Source organism: Dinoponera quadriceps, unplaced genomic scaffold, assembly GCF_001313825.1.
Source record: "Dinoponera quadriceps isolate SergipeBrazil2010 unplaced genomic scaffold, ASM131382v1 scaffold566, whole genome shotgun sequence".
NCBI lineage: Eukaryota > Metazoa > Arthropoda > Insecta > Hymenoptera > Formicidae > Dinoponera > Dinoponera quadriceps.
This window is the reverse complement of record NW_014555972.1, coordinates 3,215,786-3,236,279: the sequence shown is the minus strand read 5'-3', so window position 1 is coordinate 3,236,279 and position 20,494 is coordinate 3,215,786. Positions and strand designations below refer to the sequence as shown.

At 42.7% G+C, this 20,494-nt stretch overlaps 1 protein-coding gene across 2 annotated transcripts in view; it reads right to left on the bottom strand.

The window, feature by feature from the left end:
- The window catches only part of LOC106746320 (regulating synaptic membrane exocytosis protein 1), a 138,911-nt gene extending 120,242 nt beyond the window's left edge, over nucleotides 1-18,669 (bottom strand). For both annotated transcript variants that reach the window (XM_014622822.1, XM_014622823.1), the window contains exon 1: nucleotides 18,411-18,669. The gene's annotated coding sequence lies outside the window, so the exon portion shown is untranslated. The remainder of the gene's footprint in view (nucleotides 1-18,410) is intronic.
- Between the last annotated feature and the right edge of the window lie 1,825 nt (nucleotides 18,670-20,494).

The window sequence follows — 20,494 nt, the reverse complement described above, 5'->3', positions numbered from 1 at the left end:
GGGGGGGGGGGGGGGTAATTTCACATATCATATAATTTGGAAATACTTTATGACGAAATTGTGCGGTAAAAAATAGCCAAATTTAACTATTGACATAGTTGTTAAATGGTCCCTTAACCGTTATTAAATAAGTCTCACACTAGCGTCGTGATTTGCGCGCAATTCTCGCTTTAACGTGATGCATTACGGCAGACGAAAGTGCAAGGTAATAAGTATAATAAATTAGCGACGAGAGACGCGTTTCCTAAAGGGTACTCGGCCAAAGGGATGTTCGAAAGGGAACAACAACGCAACAATGCAACACGCTGAAGGGCGGACGAAAGTCGCGACCGCGATCTTCTTGTTTCTCTCATTACCGACAGAAAGAGGGTCGACTTATTTCACAATTACGTCGTACCCGTAATTAACCCGCGCTCCGCATCCACGGGCGAAGCAGCTCTTTAATCAATTTATTGCTCGCCAACTGGCGGACGGATATTGCACAGACCGCTTTTCGAGAACGTCTCCGCCAGCAAAGAAACTCCAACGGACAGCGACAAATTTATTTGTCCGTATCTAAACAAGCATTTTATTTGAATCAACTAAATGAGTTTTTTAGCGTACCAGTATCCTCCAATCGTTCTGACGAGTGTAATATTCGATTTATTTTTATGAAAAAACAAAAAAAAACATAAGGAAAAAATAAGCAACGATGAGCGTTCACTTGAAAAATTCATTTTTCTCCAAGATTGATATCCCTGGATTTCGTCGAAGTAATTAAAGCTGGTTTCTCGGCCGGCTGCCGCTCGATAAATTGAAGCATACTTTACGGAACTATGTAAATTAATTAACGAATTCTTCGTACGTGTCGTACGTACTATGAAAGATGCCACGGCGAGACTACAGCTTGATACAGAGCTGCGAGAGACACATTCTCCGACAACGATCGCGCGCTAATTATTCAAGCCAACGGCGTGACAACAAATTAGCCGGCCTCGCGATTTTCGTAATGAATCGTTAGCTCAGTCAAGCGCGCGACCGATGGTAATTGATAATATATCAAGCGGACGTGTGCAGACGACCATTCGTACATTATCTGATCTCGCGGCGTTATTAATAAAATAAGGAGAGAAGATGTTTTCGTGTATAATAAAAATAACATATTACTCAAAAGATCAAGGGAGAGGACTGAGTAAACGCGTCTGTTGCACGGAGAAAAGAAAGTTTGGTTGAATCTACTACAAACCGTTTCGGTTGGAGGAAACAGAATTTCCAGTTATAAGAAATTCCGTTTATTCCTTTAATGCGTTTGTTCACTATCCGATAAATTCAACCAAACTTTGTTTCTGTGTGAATAATTGTATATATCTCGTATATAAAGAAATAATCAAAGTAATTAGCTAAACCATAAAATACTAATATTTATATTAGAGATCAAATATCAAGAGAAGTATTCTCCGTTTTCTCTCGGACGGCATTTGACGAAGCGATTTCGTATTTAGTTTTCGCGATGTTATGTCACCTATTATTCCGATATACACGTGCCCGGCGAAAATTCCCCGCCGTTTTCGAATGTATTGAACAAATTACAATGTTTATCGTCGAGTTGTTTGTGGAAGCATTTAGAGTATAAAAGCGATATTTGTAAATAATGCTTGGATATTATTCGTTGTTGCAAATCGGTGATTTTCGTCAACATTCTGAACGTTCTCGCCGGTGTTTCTGCGCATTTCGTCGTGCTTTGTAGATATATGGAAAATGCGTACTTTCACGAGATATCCGAGCGAACGCGTGACTAGAATTCGACGGGCTCCTCAGAAAGGAGAAAAACCCGGCGGTCTCCGGCTGTATCCGATTGTTCGTCATAAATGACGTCGCGTCTATTGTTCCGAAGGAACTCCTCTGTCGCGCTTAATCGAGAGATCGCCGATAACTCGTGGGCCAGCCCTAAAACTCGACGTCGCGTCGCGGAACATCCATTTCGCGGTATCTTTTATTCTCCTCGAAAGCGATCGAGGGTTCTTGGAATCCTATAAGACACTCTCGCGCCGATCGATATGGTACGACGAAAAAATTACTTGCGACGGCGTTGCGGAGACATTTCCACTGCGGCCGTTTCTATCCGACGGATGGGAACGCAAAGTTAAGAGAAACATCGAGACAAATAGAACTTTCAGACGATTCGAATACGTGCCAATATTGTTATGCTTGGGACGCGTCGGAATTCTCCGGAGAATTTTCGAGTGCGATCGACCCGGCATGCAGCAAAAACGCGACGTTAAAAACAGCGTATACTTCTTACTGCGGAAGGAACGTCGCGAAGGGATGTCCGTTTGGCCACGTGTGGAATTGCGACGACCAGTAAAAACGCCTTCTCGCTCGCCTTTATTCTCCTCTCTTTTTCCAATTTTTTTTTTCTCGCATACAGGTTCGCTGTGAAAAAGAGAGAGAGAGAGAGGCTCTTCAATTTGCTGTAGTTTTAGGGGCAAACACGTGGCAACAATATCTCTTTACGTCGCGCTTGCAACCTCGTTACGACGACCACCGTCGCCTCCTTTCCGCAACGGATTTGCCGGGAGAGCTCGCAGCAGCAATTTCAGTTTGGTGTATACGTGCGTTCGGCGGAATCGCGGTAAACACACGTGCAAGCTTTCCCGTTTTTCCCGCCGTAAACGTTAATATATCGTCAAGCATTTCGACACGCAGCGACATCGCGAAATGAAGACCGACTTGAGCATGCAAATTTTAGGGAGGAGAGGAGACGTAACGTGCGCGACCTAATTTTTCCTAAACTCTGCTTTGAGGACTTTATTCGAATCCGTCATTACAAGGTAAAATTCATTGCGCGATCATCGCGTGTAACATTCATACTTTGCTTTAGGACATATTAAGGAAAACGCTAAGAATCTTTAAAGGTGGTAAGTTCAGCATCCGGAAAAAAAAACTCTTATAACACAGTAAATTAAATGTCACGATTTTCACCGCGAATCTAGACGACGGGAAATTAAATTGACGCAGGTATCGTCGGATATAAAATTTCCTCGCAACATATTTTTTGCCCCTTTCCGGGGGGAATAAAAAATCAACGAGAAAGAGTTGCAAACACCGTTGTGTTACACCGAGGATCATATTTCACCGCGAGAAATTTCAAACACCGACTCATAAATCACGATGGGTTGGCGTTAAAAAAATCAGTTGTCCGCCTTCGTGATTCACGGGAATTTTGAAAGTATTGACATTACACTTCCCAGCTCGCATCCATCACGTGTCATTTACCATTTATATAGTTCGAAGACTGCGCGGAATATCGTTACCGAGCGACTTTCAGTGTATCCTTCCCCCGAACACTAAAGCAGAGCTATATCACGGAAAATTCAAGGAGTCCCGCTGATCGAATGAACGTGGAATTATCAACGCGCGAATCCTCTCCTTTCTCTCTCTCTTGCATATGCAATGCAGAAAGTATTCTGTTTCACGCGGAGATGTGTGTTTCAATCATCAGTTAATGTCAAAGTGCGATCCGTTTCGTGTTAAATAACAAGTCTTCAGCACAATCGATATGCGTCGCAAAATAACCGGTCGTTAATCCATTTTATTCCTCTGTAGGAATATTTATCTATCTTCAAATATTTTTTATCCATGATAAAAGTAGATTCCTGTTTAGATCTTAGTGAAATATAGTTTTGTCTTTCAGAAAATAATTTCACTTGCCCACCATCCGTCACTCCCCCGGCGGCAGGTGGAAATAACTTTGTATCAGGGGTCAGGGGATTCTTTTCAATTACCCTAAAACAGTACTTGAATCTCAATATTTTTGCAGCTCGAAACAAAAGTTCACTCGTGTCTCAGAGAAATCGCATACTCGACGCGTTATATCGTTTATCGCCGCCTTCGGACCTTTGTAAAGTATTGTATTTAAGGCGCGTTCCGTTATCGTCAAACATAGACGTACTCGGACGAATCGCGTTAATCATCGGCGAACAACCCCCGCGAGGACACGCGTGCTTTTATTTCCCGACGACGTGAGCTTTTTTCCTTTCTCTCTCTTTGTCGCGTGGAAACAAGGGTCCATCAGCGCACGTTCCTTTAAATCATCATCGACGCAGGCACGCGTTTTACGATCCGCGGATGAAATATATAAGGCGCAAAAAGCCGCCGCGTGAACGACGAATGGAAGGATATATCTCGGCGGAGTCATAAAGGGAAACGTAATCCACAAAGGAGCACAAAGGCGTGCGTGGATAGCACGTATACCGTTGTTCGATAATGTTATCGCGCTACGGTCTATCCGTCGCGATCGCGATAACTTCGCGTCGGGCTTCATTGAAAAACTTCACGACAGCCACTCGCGTGACAACGATTCTCGGTTACATCACGATACGATCGACTTCGCAAGTATTTCGGCCAGTCGGGAAATTAGCGACACGTCAGTCCGCTTCTCTCACGAGATAACGGACAATTTTACCCCCCGGAGCGGCAAGTAAAAAGTTTTCTTTTTTTGAACCGCTGATTCTGAAAAATTGTAATTTGCCGGGAAAGTATTAAAATCAGCATATGAAGCTGTTAATCTATCTTGTTCCTGCGCGGAACTTGGACAAAAGTGAATTAACACAGGTCGATATCTATTGCAAATAATCAACAGAGACATTAACCTAGTACGTATTATGATTCATTGGAGAAAAACACGCTTAGTTGCACGATATTGAAATGAATCGATCGGCGGAAGTGAGACCAGGGTCGTTTATTCAAGAGCGGCCGGTTTGTTTTCGATATTAAATATGCAGCGGGGCGGCGGAATAATGGCGAGAAACCGATACTTGGCAGGTAACTTGCACAGGTACTTCGACCATCAGCGCAGGCAACTTCGTATAATAACTTATGCGTGCGGTGCGAAAACAAAGCAGCGCGCGCACGTGTCGCAAGCTCGCTGAACCTTAACAAGCTACTTGTCGGAAAGACACGTTTAAAAATAAGAACGCATACCGTATGTCGCATCGCGTTTTTCTCATTCCCGCCGCGTTCGCGATTCGCCCGAGCTATATTATAAATAATAGGATTAATAAAGTTGCGATTCGTAGATCTGCAGTTTATTCCGGGATAACCGTTTTATTCGTTGGTATTTATTTTAATTGATCGGTATTTACATTCATTGACCGGCTCGTATTTTCTCTTCTGGGGATATCGCGTGTATGAACTATCGCGCCCGCGTAATCTATTTGTTCAATTTCCGAAGTGCGTAAATTTCCAATACGAAAAAAAGACATTTCGACCGATTCCACGCCCTTCGGCGAAACACATCGCGTTCGAGAGAGAGAGAGAGAGAGAGAGAGAGAGAAAGAGAGAGAATATCTCTTGAATAATTTAAATTACAAATATATGAATTCCCAGTGTGTGCGTATGTCATGCCTTTTAATATCGACATAACGAATCCAATGTAATATTAAGTGCTCCGCTCGCTTACATAACGCGTGTAACGCGATAGAACACAACGATACGAATCAATTGCGAGATCACTTCTTCAGGTGCCTGTATGTTATCTAATTGATATTACAAATGTCGTTTATTTATTTATCTGCGGGAATAAAATTATTTGTTGTGCAAAAAATGTAAAGATAGAGATGTAAAGATAGAGAGCCATTTAACAATTATGTTACATCACGAGGAGAGGGTCTGTTTGCTCGCGTGACTGGATGGCAGGAAGGGGGAGAGTAAAGGCCATGGAATGTCACATTAAATAGCGTAACTTGTAAATACGAATGCGCGTAATTACCCATTTTATTTGCATTCATCACACAATTGTTTAGTAACAATTTTTCAGTTTTTGCATGGTTTGCGTTAATAATCGAACTGTTAATTTTTTAATATTTATTCTTTTAAAAACTTTCGCTAATTTTCGCTAATCAAAATTATAAAATAAAGTAATTAATTTGATATTATATGCCTAAAAATTATTTATATTTTAGAAAATGATAGTAGCCTATAGTATAATAATTATTATGGTTGTAAACTATTTTTTTTTATTCTGTATCGACAGGTGAAAGGAGTAATTCCACATATCATATAATATTGGAAAAGGACAAATACTTTGTGGCGGCAGGGGGGAGTAAAAACCGTTCAAATTTAGCGTGACATAATTGTTGGATGGCTCCAGAGATAGAAATTGTAAGAAATTAACATAAAGTTCAGTTATAAAAATATAAATTATAATTCAACAAGATGACTTTCCAACAACCTCAAAAGTTGATGGACCCAGAATAATCGTTCAACTGTATCCTCTATTAATCCTAGAATTTCTTCCCTTTAGCGCCTGATCGCAATATTCATCGGACAAATTAACGACGCGTTTTCGCCATTTACTTTTTACTTCCAACTGTGGAATCTGCTTAGCGCGATCCCCTAATTACTCCATTTCAATGGTTTTACGCACAGCTCGATGTTAGGGTCGCTGTCAAGGTCCGTTGGAAGTAGATAGATGACATTTTCCTCGATCGGCGGGAGATTCTCCGGCGAATCGAATGCGAGGTGGTGTGTCGGCGACGGTGTCGCGAGAGGAGGGAATAGGGATAGAATTTCGCTCTCTCGTCGAGGGGGTGGTTTCGAGGTCGAGGGCTGTCGACCGACCCGATCAATATAGCTACAGGTGTCCGAAAGTACCAGTGCGTCGATTTTTATTCTTGAAAAAGACATCGGTGATGCTTAAGCGACGAGCGAGACGACCGAAACGTTTTTACGCAGAGCTCCTTCGTAAAAATAATCATCACCGCGCGCTGTAATATTTATACAATCGTGAGGGATAATAGTGAATTCAGCCCTTTTATAAAAAGACCAGAATTTTTTTTTTTTTTATAAACCGCCGCCTGTTTTACGCTGCAAGTATTTTATAAAAGGGTCCCCTTTCTTTATGAAATGATTGAATTTACGAAGACCCTTGAACTCCGATTAACTTTTCTTAACTGAAACATCGAGAAAAACTCTCGAATTCATTTTCCGGCATTGCGATAAAATCAAATGGAACTTTGTCGTTCGCTTACTTGAATTTGAATGAACTATATTTTCTCTCGGAATCTCATTTCGAAGCTTTGCTACTATGCAGGTCTAATGGAAAAGTTTCGGAATAACTAATTGAAATTTCTCTTAGTAAATAAGAAAGAAAGAAAGGGAACAAATCGACATCGGCGATCGATTTAGCTATACAGGTGTTCGAAATTACGAGCACGCGTTATGTACTACGTGCGTTCCGTTTATTCGATTCGCGGGGCTTTCGGGTGGCTTTCATATGAAGAGGGTAGAGCCGACGAAAAAGAAGATAAAGGACGTCAGTCACGTTCTCCAACGCCCGGTGACGCTCGTATTTCTAAAAGCAACAATTTTTAATTTATCCAACCGTTTCGTATATTTCGATAATTCACCTCGGCAACGTTCTCCAGTAATTTATTTTCTTGTCGAGAAACACATTTTACCACCGTAAAAGCGGAAAATTGAAGCGGAAGCAGAAAGAGAGAGAGGAAGGGAGGATAATTTAACAATCATACGTTTTCAGAGGAGATCGCGAAATGCGTGTTGCCGTTTCCGAAATATTATTACATCGTGCCGTAACATTTCGATTTGAATAAGCGAACAGATTACAGGCGTTAATGCCGTTACATCATGGAATAATATATGCGTAACGGGCAATGCGATATAATTATTACAACGACATGCGACTACTTTAACCCTACGGTACGTTATTATTCGCGCATGGATGCAACAAGGTCATCCCGAGTGGCCCAGTTTCGCATTTCAAGGCATACGATGATTACTTATTCCCCTTGGAGCGGCGATCGATACTCGCGGCCGGACGACGAGCTTCATCTCATCTCGCAGAGATTCTTTTCCATAGGCTGCACTATCGGCACTTTTGATCGATTTACGCGTTTGAGCCATCATCATCATCATGTGTTGTATCAAAATAATGAAAAAACAGTTACAGTTTGATCGAAAAATTTAAAAGTGACACCAAAAGTTTGACAATTCAGAGTTCGGATCGAGGGTTATTTCACTTTAAGGAGGATGTAAGGTGAAATAAGTTTGACAAGGATGCATAACTATAGCATTAATAAGAAAAATAATATTTTTGTATTTATAATGTTATGTCATATAAATTATTTACTTCAACTTTGTTTCTCAAATTAATATTTATTATTTAAGTAGCGAAATAAATGTATAGTTTGGCTTGATAAGTTTACGAGTGGTCCCCTTGATGCGACATTGAAAATACAGCACTAATACATCCTTAATTCCCGTGAGATGTCGTCCCGATCGTCGTCGGCGGGAATCGCGTTCGCGAAATTTGGAGTACGTTATTCATCAGTCGACCGCGAGCTCTCCTATCCTAATCACACGGCGGGAGAAAAGACAAACTGCCGTCTCCTTCCGAGTAATCATGAGAAGATAACGTATTCTCCAGCATGGATTATCCAAACGACGTTAAATTGCGTATATAATATGACGATTAGTTAGTAATTGAAACATAATCGCTCTACTGAAGCGCATTACCAGATAACTCGACCGCAAAATGAAGATATTACGGCAATTTCATAATTACCTAATTTGTCAATTTATAAAGTAACGCTCGATAGGGAAAATCGTGTCTTTTCGCGGCAAGAGGTTAACGTAGTCATTCGGTAGGACGCCTTTTCAAACAACGCTCTGCATTAAGAGCAGAGGGATGGAAAAACCCTTTTTTCCGTAGAATAAAAATATGAACGGCCCCCTTAAAGCAGCTTCTTCTGACGATCTTTATGAGCGCATAATCTTTCGTTTATTCACGAAGACGAACAAGACCGGGTTTTATAGCCATGAAATGAATATTGTCCACCGAGTCTCTCTGAATTGATAAAACTTGTGTGCTCGGAATATTCTCCAGCGATGTGTTTTTTTTGACTTTGTGTGTAGGAAATGCGTGGCAGAAACAGGGTTAAGCCTCGTTAACAGGTGTAGGTCGGTTGCTTCCGCGCATAATTAAACTGTTCGTACGTTAAAGTTTCGCCCGCGAGTGGAATTTCGTTTAATTAGTTAAGACAGGAAAATCGATACGTGAATTATTTTTCGCCACGATACATAAATTCAGCGTCTACCGAAAGATACTTTCGCGAGCGTAAAAGTATTATTTACAAAACTGGATAAAAGGATGCTAATGAAAATGGGTGATAATTACACCTTGTTAGTTTTAATTAATCGCAGACAAACTGAGCGATGTATAAGAGATGGTAATTACGGCATCAACGATTAATCGAAGTAATAACGAGCAGCTGTAATACGCCTGCAGAGCATCCACGATCCAACTTGTATTAATCCGACATTATTAATAACAATACGTGAAGGAGCAATCGACGCGAGAGAACAAATTGAAAGGAAGAGTCTATGAGTTCGTATCGATACCAGTCATCTCTGGCAAATCGTCGAAAGAGAAAAAGAGAAGTGAAACGGGGAAAAAAGGATTTTCTTTTCAAGCACCTCGCGTTCAGCCACAGCAACTTGTTCGCGTAACTCGCTCGCGATAATTGCATTTTTAATCCCGGACGCGTAATTGACGTCCTAAGAACCGCGAGGGAGGAAGAAGAAGAGTGATCATGTCCCGGAACTGGGTCAACCGGTGACCCTGTTGCGGTAAATAACCCACCATCGGAAATTACCGTGGTAATTTGACAAACGAAGGAACGATGATTATGGAATCTGCGATTTCTGCGAACAGACGCACGTAATAGATAGACGCGCATTCGATTTATCGAAGCTCGCAAAACAATGAGATCAGTTTGTGTTCCGGAATTGAGAAAGAGTCCTAATAACGTTCCACACACTGGGCTTCATTGTATTAATAATAATTTCGAGATGATAACGCGATTTCTGGCAACGCCGTTACGGTTATACGTCGCGCAAATGATCGCGATGCCGCGTCGGTAATTCACATTGAATTAATTCGGAATATTATGGCGCAGGCAACGGTAATAATAGCACGTTCGCCGCTCTTCCTCCCATAAATTCGCAGGGCTCGCAATAAGCCGCGCGGAAAATCTACGCGTTTGAGAACGACCGCCGCTCGACAATGCGTTTTCACGAATGATAAATTCGCGGCTGAGTCCTCTTACGATCTATGCCGCGTTGCTTGACCCCCATGTCCCTTATTCGCGAAACGTATTTTACGTAGAGCGCCATTAATGACGGGATAATTAAGGGATCTTTAGATAGGAAGCTCCCTTCGGCGCAATATGCCCGTGACAATGATTTCTTTTTCTTCTTTCTTGCTCCCACGGTTTTGCTTCCTCTTCCTTCGAATCAGCGCGCGATTGTCGAATTGCGCAAGACGAAAAAATGTCGCTCGACGTGATCTCGAAACACATATTTTCTTTCGTATTTACTCGTACCGTTAAACACCGTGTTATTTTTTTATTACGCGTGGTAAACGCGATCGGGCAGTTATTCATATTGGGAATACAATCTCACGATAGCGCATATTAAATAGTGCGGAGAGTCGATTAAATTGCAAGTTTTGTTTGTGTGTACAATCATGTTGTTAATTCGGTGTATCGATAGTCTTAAATGAATACCGTGAATTCTTCGTTCGTATATTTAATATATACGTATTAAATTTGCCGCGCGTATCGAACAATTTTACGTTAATCCGGCATTGCAGCGACGGTTAATTCAATAAGCGCCCGTGAAGTAGTATTTATTATGTCATTTAGTTTTGCGCCTCTGTATATAGTCGATCGTATAACCCGATTAAAGCGCAACCAATTTCAACCACCAAGAACGAAATCCACGTGGCGGTAGGTAGAGAAAAAGAAAATACGCCCAACTGGATGGACGGATTAGAGTGTGTATTTCGGCGACGACCCGGCAAATTCGACGCGAAAATCGAGAAACCGACGTTTAAATATGTAAGTTCGGACTGGGCGTGAAAATTTCATCGGCCTACACACGTCGTCGATCGCTGTTCGTTTTACTAATTCACGGCATTCATTCGTTTACGGAACGTTAACTTCAACTACGGACGACCTCATTAAACGGCGAGTTCACGCGATTCGTCTCACGCGTCCATCAGATTCCATTGAGCGACTTATCTTGAAAAGAAAAAGAAACAACGGTAAATTACTCCGCAATCTCCCGAAGAGGATTGCGAATGCCGGGTCATTAATTATGCACTTTATCTACATTGGTTCCCCGGAGGGATGCAAATTACGTCCTCCGCAGAAGTAGGAGAGGAAATTATATAATCCTTGTATCGTTTCTTTTTTTTCCGAAATTTCAGAGATAGGCAAACATACCTTCCCGTGCATATGAATGTTTATTTTGGAGGGAGAAGGAAGCAGGCTCGAAAATTTAATGGATTAACAAAATATCAGATCGTTCTAGTGAACTTGACAATTTTCAGGGAATACAAATAAGAGAGAGGACACCGTCAATTTGAAAAACAAATTTGCGAAATTATGTTGCAAGGGAAAATATGTTGAAATCGTATTACATCTATCAAGCGAGGAATTATTCCGCTTCAAAATTAGGTCGCCGTTATTTGTACTTTACAGCATAATCGTCATATTATCAATCATACGTGTGCGTAATACCTGATGCTACACCGGACGTTCGTCAAACATTTATTATTGTCTCATTAGCGGCGGATACAAGCGCGCGATACAAAGCAATTACACGTGCGAAAAGCTAACGCGTAATAACCGACCGGGTGGAAAAAAAATCGATGTAGGGGCACTTCGCTCGCGGAAGTATCGCGCAAGTACTCGCCGCTATAAAAGAGTATCACCCGCCGATTTTATCTTTCCTCCCGTTTTTTCTTCTTTTCGCCGACAAAGTCGATACGCAATATCACGCTTTTCAAATAGCGTTCCGAGCATTAAATCGAGTATAAACCAATTACGGAATCGTGACTGCGCCAATTGTTACCAATAGAATGCGACAAAAACTCGACCGCCGGGAAAATCTGCCGTTCAGCCTTGCGAGAGGCGGCCATTGTCTCATTATTGAAATTCCTGCAAGATTCTTATGTTCTTTGTTTTTTTCACATTTACAGAAATATCACACGTTTCGTTGCCGTAATTATTGCGCGCGTTAAAAGAATGGAAAACATGATAATGATGCGAAAGGTAAAGTGAACACAAATGGCACATGAAAGATTCCAAAAATGAATGTAGGAGACACGAGTAGCGCATCAGCCGACGTGCCGCTTACGAGTGTTCTTCAAAAACGATTGTTTCCAGAAAAAATGCCCGTCTTCTCGAGTCCGCTTCTACCGATTCGCCAACAGTCGATTTCGCGAGTGACATTTACGTGGGCTCCAACAGACACACTTATGAGGTAGTTTTGCGAGCGAGACTGCGCGTAAAACTCTGGAAGACCTTTTGACTGAGTTTCCGCCGGGTGTCGTTGCGCGCTGTCCGTTTCGTTCACGAATAAAACCGTGCGATCCATTCGATGAAAAGGGAATTTCGCCACAATTTCTTTGTAGGACAATTGCCGAACCGAAAATAGGAACGCATACAAATCGATATATGTATTTCCACTTCCGTACCGCCGAACGCCGTGTATAAACTTTTGCGTTCGCTGCACTGGACGTCAATTTGAGACTCGCGATCATAGAGCCGTCGAATAATTTATAAATCGTTTCTCGGACGTGCGCTCGCTCGCTTGAATTATAAATTGGAGCGGAAGGATGAAGTAATATCGAATTCATTCGTCGCGAATTATCATTTTCGCATTATACGTTGCCATTTTCTATTTTGAACTTACGCAAATCAAATGAATGTCGTGTCATTTATGTATCACTTTGAACTTTATAATAATTGCTTTATCGGACGCAATAGTTATAAAATCGTACATTTACGGAATTATTAATGAACCTTGTGTCGAAACGGTAGCGCTGATATCAATGCCGTACAGAATACACGTGGTAAGTAATTATCTTTTTATTTTGCACTCAAACTCAAACATATTTATACATTACTTTGAAGTTAACAATAACCCCGGTCTGCATGAAACTTTTATTTTGCGCGCCAAGATATATTCGCCGTTTTACCGCGAGGCATGAGTTATTTATATGGAATTACATGTTTCGCATCATAATTAAACCACGTATAACGGCGAGATAACGATCGCTATTATTATTCCGCATTTTTTCGCCCACGAAGGACCCCGCACAAGCGTGGACCGTGTTAAAATATCGCATTTTCGTAAAATCATTCTCGGTCACGTTAATTAACCCCCCACACGCAATCAAGAACGACACTTCGGCCACGAAAGGGCAAGTCGTCCGTGACACACGTCGAAAGCTCTAGAAATAGACGAACGATGGAGATGCGTGCTTGATCGTTTTCCCTAGCCTCTCGGGAGACAAAACACGCTCGAAGAACAAAAGGACGATTGTTTGCGCGTTTTGTTCTTGAGGTCACGTTAAACGCCATATTTTCAGTGGAGCATCAAGAGGGCCATTCATAATTTTTCGAAATTTATCAAACAAAATTACGTTTCTATACATTTTCTTTTCACTACCTAAATAATAAATATTAATTTGAAACGATATATACATATAACTCATGCTATTATATTGAAAAAAGGATTTGACTGCCGCAACCAAATAATTTAGTTCCGTATATACAATACTTTGTGTGTAGTTCCGTATATGTAATATACGAAATTAAATGATTTGGCTACTGTAAATCCGATCGGCAAAATTGAGTATTTACTGGTCTTTTTTCAATGTACTACCTTAAAGATAAGATGAGCACAAATGTGCGGCTTCCGCGATATCCATTGCGGTGCTTTCAGAAAAATTGCGCGAGACGACGCCTTCCCGAAGTAATCACCCGAGGAGAGGGAAAGAGAGAAGAGTAGCCGGGAAAAAGGAAGCGCGCAAAATGGCGCCGAGTGTCATCGCCTTTTACATCACCCGCGAGTGTTCGCGCGGCAAAGAAACATCGATGAGACTGAAGAACACACACGTGAAAAAACGAAAGCTGCTGTAACACGAGAGGCGCCAACGGAATTCATTTATGTTCTCTCTCTTTTCCTCTCTCGGAGCACATCAAGTGCTCGAATCTTTGGATATAATCCCGTTTGTGCGCGCGTAACGTCGGCTGATTGACTCGAATTTTCCAGCCGCGCAAAATTTTCACGAGATCCGTCGAATTTCGGCGCGAGTTTACGCACGTACTTGGAATACATCTTCCTATTGTAATTCGATTTGCAGTGTACACGAAGCGTGTTTGTTCGGAACTGGGGAACACGCTCTAGGCAGTTATACTAGTTGGGATCGGGATTCGTGCCTGGAATAAATTTCGTTGCTGTTTTCATTGCCCGCGACGAATAAATGCGCGGATTGCCGATGGTATTTCAGAGCGATCCGAGGGATGTTATTATATTTCACGATAGCGATGAATTCTCTAGCAAAAGAATCGCGTATTACCTGTGTTTCGCGGAGCGTTCGATTCGCGCGTTAAAAATTTATTTCGATTGCGGCAGCGAGTTGCTCGCGGAAAATACGCTGACATCCGCATGTTATGGGAAGAAAAAATAGCTCCTTCGCAGAAAAGGTCAAAACAAGTGACTCGTCAGACATCAAAATAGTGATGAAAAATGATACAAATTCTAAGAGTAACTATTAGGCCATTTAAGCAAAAAGTGCCGCAACCTTTTCGCCCACGGCGAGACAGACGAAGAGCGGTCGTTTTGAATTTTCCTGGAAAGCGACGGAAACTCGTCGGCTTTTGGACGATGACACCTCGACCCTGACCTTCTTCCCCGCGAGCTTAAAGACGAGCGAAAGCATCCGTGTTGAGATTTGTGGCGTTGTTTGCCGACTGACCCCGTTTCGCGTAGATAGATCGCGCACTATTCCCCTTCAAAAGCCTGCTCGAACATTATCAACGGCTCGATTTCCAAAGAGATTCAACGAAAGGTGGGATTCTTTTATTCGCGCGTTATAAGAGCGATAAGTGAGAGAGGAAGAGAGCTTTTTTCAACTGGATAAAATGAACACGTATGCGATAACGCGTAATCAGACCGTTACGTAGATAAGCAGAATGTAACAGCTGTGGATTCCTTCAGACAAGAATTTCAACCTTATTTTTGAGAGCATTTTCTCTCTCTCTCTCTCTCTCTCTACTTGCAACCGCAAGTCGTGAGCGGGAAAATATGGACACAAACACGTGTCGACAAAGTCGGAGTGCAATTTGCTCCGCCAACTATTCGCGCTTGAACGCGCTGCGAAAGACTTGCCGGCCAAGTTTCAGAAAATACCACTGGCGCGCACGAGTTACAGCGATCACTTAATACTGTTCGGATTCTGCTGGCTCGCTCGATCTCATTCTCGCACTCTGCGGTATTACCGCGTAAGTGAGCGCGTAGTTTTTTCATATACGCAGATATTACACCCCAGTTCAAGAACGAGATAAGTCTGTAACGAGTGAAGTTCGCATGAAATCGGAGCTAAACGGAGCTTGCAAAAGTACGGATTTTGCCGATTGCGCCACCACACACTTCCTCTCTCGATCGTTTGATTTACACAAGAACCATATTTCTAAGCGTGAACACAGTCGTGTGATTTCGTCCAAAATCGCAAGGAAGTTTCCAGGAGAGAGAGAGAGAGAGAGAGAGAGAGAGAGAGAGAAATTCGCTGCGTGGACAACGACGCGCTTCCAACCGTTGAACTGTGAAGGCGTAAGCAGGAAAACTCGCCAATATCACTCCTTCGTTTCCGACGCGAATCTCGAAAGCGGCGCAGCAAACATGCCGGGACTGACGCCGAAGTTCTGCTCGCAATCCCCGGGGAAGCGGACGGCGAATCGCGAAGCCAATTTGCGAGATGAGGAAAGACTCGCCGCGCGATAACGCGAGCCTCGTTGCTTGTTGGCGTCTCGCCCGAAGGGATCCGCTCCGCTCTTCGTTGAGTTATTGGTTCTCGATGACCACAGGATGGTGCGCGTTAACGCGGCTTATTACAGTCGCTTATTGATTCGCCAATAAAGGCCGCTTCGAAAATTCGACCACGGCAGCTAATAACAGCAACTTTCAGCGTTTTGACATAGTTGAGTTTCGCGCGGGCGGACTGTATTCTCTATTCTCTTTCTCCCTCTCTTTTCGATCAATTTCGCCCGGTGGTTAACAGATTTGCGGATTGACGCACAAAGGAGCGCAGAATTCCAATCAACGGTGAATTGAGCGGTATATCTATGTTTGCACAGTAAAAAATATTTCATATTTACGTTAAAATCGGTCCTTGTGAAAATTTCTGTCTTAAATTTTTAACATGTGTAAATGTTAAGATAACACATTTTACATTAATATATTATGAATGTTAATTTTGCGTTTAATTTTTGACATAATATTTGCTAGAAACGTTCCGAATAATATACCACTGTGTATAGTTTTATGTAAATTTAGCTCCAGTTGTTGATATTTCGCGTCATTTTTTATTTAATCAAGGGAACCCTGAGAAATTTTTCACAACGTTACTTTTCAACATATTCATCTTACGTTAAATTCACACAAGATTTTTTACTGTGTGAAATCATCGGACTATTTATTCGGGTCATATTTGTTTTATATAAAGATCAATTAACGTTTCACGGTTTATAAGGTGTATAAGCGAGTTAAATAATGGCGTATTCGCGAGCAGAAAAAGCTCGTTTGTGTTCACCCCGGCGAATATGAAGCGTTCGTTTGCTCGACGAGCGCGGATTTCCTGATTTTCCCTCCGAATCATCGACAGTCATTTTCCCACTGATTTGCGAGACCGACGTTTCAATTAAAATCGTGCATGATTTTACGAAAGTATCGCTCGCTCGATGAAATTCCGCTAATTGCGCTTTCATCTAATTCGAACGGAACATCGATCGCAACACGAGAAAGAGACTCCATCGTCCCGGGAGTAAGCGAAAGACGGCGTAATATTCCGTCGCGGAACAGTCTATCGAGGAGCCATATTGCGTTATCGGCTTTGCCCGACTACTATCGAAATCCGCTTCGTTTGCTGAAAGATTGAAGATGGAGAATGTGCAATAGGGAGCACAGGATCGCGGGATATTTCAGACGCCGGATTAAAATAGCGCGCGATATCGTATCGTAATTGCAGAGGACCTCGTAAAGAACTTCTTCGCAATAAGGACAGAAGCGTCGTAATAAAATATCGCGAGGAACAGGAAAAGTTTCCTAGAGTGGCGCATTAGAAACGGTTTTACCTAGAAAGTTCAAGTCATGCCCCTCCCCTCCCTCTATTTCATACTCGTTTCTTTTCTTAAACACACAATATTTATGTAACATTTGAAAGGCAAAATATTTAATTATTTTCGATTTTTACTTTAAACTAGTCCGCCTATGAAACTGCTTCATCTCGTTATTAATCAGATGTCTTCCTTTTCGTATTAGTTTTTCTCTCATTTCAATCTTATTTAACTTCTGATTGTTATACATATTAATAATAATATAATAAATCTTCGAGAATAATCCTTACATTGTATTCATTCCCGCTTTAGGGGAATCAACTCTATGATAAATAACGCTTTCTCTCTGTTCGCGGGTAGTTTATACATCTGAAAAGAGAATCGCACGGTGAATAAAGCGAGAAATTGTAGCAATTGTTGCAGTATATAAATTCACGGAACGTAATATTCCGGTCCGGCGATTAAAGTATCGATTTTCCACTTTAGAATATCCAAAGTAATTATTCCCGCAATAATGATTCCGCTCATGAGAGTTACGCTGGGAACATAAGTTCCGCTTACACACGGATACAATAAACAAATTACAACGGATTATGTGTGTCTGAATAGCGCAATGCATATTTGCCGCATTAATATGCGGGAATGTAAGCGCGCGATATTCGCTCGGCAGCTGATTCGGGAAAGAAAGAATGCTGATGCGCAAATTGTCCGACGATCTGAGCTTCGCGAATGTCGTGACTGCTCTCCCGATAATACTGGGGAATACCAACGGTTGCACGTCGTTGAGAAAGAGGCGAAATTACAGAAATGATTTCGTTGCGCTCGCTAACGTAATTACGACCGTATGCTTCCGTTCGCAACCTGTTACTTGGCCCCGAGCATCGTCCTTCGCTTGATTGTCATCGTCATTGTGAATCGATCGAAATTTTCCGAATTATTATAACACGCAATCGTTACAACAATGAGGCTTTCGTTCTTCGTGAACGAGCACGAGATATTCTGGGCGTATTTCCAAGCGGGATTCCGCCCGGTTCTATTACCGTTCGGCCTAACGAGTTCACACCTGAATATCGATCACCGAAAGTACAACGCGCCTCATCATGCAGAAATCCTCGTCATTCCACTCTACTGTAAAAATTTCTTTCAACGCCAGCCCGTTACGATAAGTTGACTTCATCGATCGCGAGATCTACGAAAGACGTTTCTCTAGGAGACGACACCAACCTGTTACTTGTCGACAGCTTCCAAGAACAGGTCCCCTCTTCGGCTACCTCTCGCACGGTGATGCACGTGCTACCCCGCGCTCACTTTTTTTTTCTCTCCTGACGAGGAAGAACCCGGAAGGGCGCCGCGAGCGCCCGGCGGGCGCAGGAGAGAAAGCGACGTTCCCGCACGAGACGATATCCCGAGCTGGTTTTGCAGCGAGAAAAGGGTATTTTCACACCGCGACCTAACCCGGAGCGACCGTATCGTCGGGCAGGCAACCCGGCTTGCACTGCCCGGGTCTGCCGTTTCTCCCACCGGAGGACCGCCACCACCCCCCCTCTCTCGCTCGCTCTTGCCCGGCACCCCGAACGAACCTCCCCCGAAAAAGCTCAACCCCACCTGACGCCGTGCTCCTGCGACGAGCAGCTCAGGGCGCAAGCTCGCGCCCCTTACTCCCTTTGAGGAGCTTTCGCCCGATGCAGCGCGAAGACGTGCGCCGGCCTCAGGATGGCCACACGTTGCGTCGGACGAATATATTGTCTCTTGCGGACGAGTTAAAATGTTGTTATTGGGAGGAAAACTCGCGATACGATAATTCGTGTGAATATAGCTGCGAAGACATAGATCCGCGTTATCGCTTGGGCTGCACAAAGAGGGGCAAGATGCGAATCGTTGGTGTATAAAATATTTCGACAACGCATTATTGCCAGAGATGTACGTGAAGCGAGCCTTCGTCCGGGCGCCTAATCGGGGAATCTTAACTTCATTCGCGATAAATCGCGCGACATATGATCCGAGGCAGGAAATGCTCTTAAAACGCAGCTCGTAAATATCTCTTCAGGCGTAATGCCATCGAGATAAATCCGCTTTGCCTCGCGGCAGGGAAAAACTAATAGAGGCAAACGGACTGATTGGGAAAGAGAAAAATGTTGCTACACGAAAGCTCACCGTCCTCGATAGGTCTAATCTCCTATGGACAGGTAGTCGGCGTCGCAAAAGAGATCTCGATTACTTCAATGTTGAAATTTTGAACAAAAGCTCCCCGCCAAAGAAGAATGGAGATCAAGTTATTTCCGTCGCACGCTTAAATATGGACTTTTTCGAGTAGATCTCTTCTCGACAGAAGTTTGACCACGCTGTAAGTGGCCATTCAACAGTTATATCAGACCACTATTTAGCTTGTGTGCTGTAGCAGGGAGGGGAGAATAAAGGCCATATTAAATGGCATAAATGGATGGATGCACATGATTATCCATTTTGCATTCGTCACACACTTGGTTACATTTCGTGAAAATTCTCAAGTATTGACGTAGTTTTTATAATAATTAAAATATTAATTTTGAAATATTTAATCCATTTGAAGTATCACTTTTCTTAATAATATTATAAAATCTAATAATTTTGCAAAATTTTAACAAAATTATAAAATAATTAACTTGATATTATGTGCCTAAAAATTATTTTAGGAAAAGATAACATTCTAATAATTATTACCCACAATATGGTTATAAATTATTTTTTATCCCATATGTCATGTAATATTGAAAGGGGACATTATGACGAAATTGTGACGAAAGAGAGGGGAGTAAAAAATTTAGCGTGACGTAGTTGGCCGCTAAGATTATCCAAACTCTCGTCGAATCGGAGTCCGCGCGACGAAGAGAGCGAAATTTCCGTCTTTATCATCAAAGTAAAGTTCGATTTACGAGGAGCTGTCCGCCGCCTACAGCGAGCGACGTCCTCGCTGAGAAAATATCAGATTCGTCTCTCTTTGAATTTGTGTGACTCCGCGGCTGCACCCTCTGTCATAATTCTCGCGCGTTCGTTAGCCCGCGTTACGGCCTCATTATCCACGCAAGGACCGCAGGAGGGCCTCAAAGTGGATTACGACGGGACGTCGTCACGCGAGCGTCACCACCTGATCGATTTGGCGCGCGCGGGAGCTTTCCTGGCGAAAGCTCAGGTCGTCCCTGCCCCTCCGATCCCTCCTCACCTCGCGGCTTTGTCCGATGATTCCGCGATGCGCAGGCGGCTCGGGACACTTCGGTTATTATACGTCAGAATAGATTTCCGGGTGCGCACAGGAGGGTGGAACACGTCCA